The sequence below is a fragment of the Morone saxatilis genome, unplaced genomic scaffold (genome assembly GCF_004916995.1).
Source record: "Morone saxatilis isolate NCDOM2014 unplaced genomic scaffold, NCSU_SB_2.0 Contig16, whole genome shotgun sequence".
NCBI lineage: Eukaryota > Metazoa > Chordata > Actinopteri > Moronidae > Morone > Morone saxatilis.
In genome coordinates, this window is record NW_023339718.1 from 28282558 (window position 1) to 28283943 (window position 1386).

Below are 1386 nucleotides of genomic sequence, written 5' to 3' on the forward strand. Positions count from 1 at the left end.
AAGTTGTGCTATCTGTGCATGTACTTTGAAGGGTGTGTCCGTGGCATGCCGTCAAAGTTGACCATTTTGAATTCTGTGGTCATTTTCGGTGAATTTTACTTCGACACATGGCAGGAGGAACCGGGGATCGAACCAACAACCTTCTGATTAGCAGACGACCCTCTCTGCCTCTGAGCCACAGCCGCCCATTCGGGCCCTAGCACAAAAATTGTGCGAAGGCCTTATTGTATCTGTAGGAATTATTATTATTCATAAAATGTAGTGGCCTTTTTGGAGGCCTTATCATATCCCAGAAGTCCTGAAAATCTGTGCACATGTCAGTTGTGGCGAAATTGACGTATTCTATGGGTCTCAGACATATGCAGGGAAAAATGGCTTGACACGTGCCATTATATAATAATGGCACGTTTCACCTATGAGTATGAAAAGTGGTACACATGTAGATTATGTCCTGATGTACAAAAAATGCTCTCGGAGCCATAACCCAAACCTAAATGGAAGTCGGCCATTTTAGGTTGAGCGGTCATTTCTGTTGTGAAATTAAAGTTGTGTTTAACCAGAATCACCCTTTCACTTGTGGCCACAGATAAAGCTAAACTTAAGATAAACTTCTGTTTTTCTCTAACTTTAAACTTTTTTCCCCCAATCTTTCTCAGAGGATGTTAAACTAAAACAGTCTAACAGGTCCATCTTTCCTCTCCCCTCTTGTGTTGCTGTGTAAGAACCTGAACACCACAGTATCTCAGGACTGGTGTTTGGCTCTGCAGAGGCTTATCCGTTTGAAGGAGGAGGAGATCCAGAACGCCAACAAGTGTCGCCTGCGCCTGTCTGTACCGGGCAAACCTGACAAGTGAGTGCCAAGGAGTTCATATAGGACGTGCTCAAAACAGTGAGGTACAACCATAGTCAGGTTTTACCAGGCAGAGGAGCGTGAATGTACGTGTGGTTTTCTGCCCACTATACTATTTCTTCCCAGGTCTGGTCGTCCAGTGAGCATCATGGTGGTCTTCAACACTCCCAGCCCCATCTGTAAGATCTCCTGGGTGAACCGGCTCCACCTAGCCAAGATAGCTCAGAGTAAGTTCAGGACTGTGTGCATGTGAAAGTATGTGTGTACTCACAGGCTTTGAATCAACTGATTCTCTCGGTTATGTTCAGATGACACCCACCACTGTCTAGTTTGTCACTGATGTTCACACAGTGTAAGACAGAAAATAACCCACTCTTTGATAAGATCAGATAGAACCTTATTTATCCCAAGGTAAATTGTTGTGCAGCAGTTACATTACAAATTTGTAATTTGTAAAAATTTTGAGTCAGAACTATTTATTTTTTGTTGTTTTTAACAATAGTGATGTCAGAGTTAGGTCAGAACTATGGAATATT

General features: G+C 42.9%; 1 long non-coding RNA gene across 1 annotated transcript in view; it reads left to right on the forward strand.

Moving 5' to 3' along the window:
* The first annotated feature begins 484 nt into the window (after positions 1–484).
* Positions 485–1386, forward strand: part of LOC118326051 — a 1215-nt gene continuing 313 nt past the window's right edge. Inside the window, exons 1-2 of the long non-coding RNA XR_004796618.1 lie at positions 485–850; positions 977–1077. This is a non-coding gene — a long non-coding RNA (uncharacterized LOC118326051). The remainder of the gene's footprint in view (positions 851–976; positions 1078–1386) is intronic.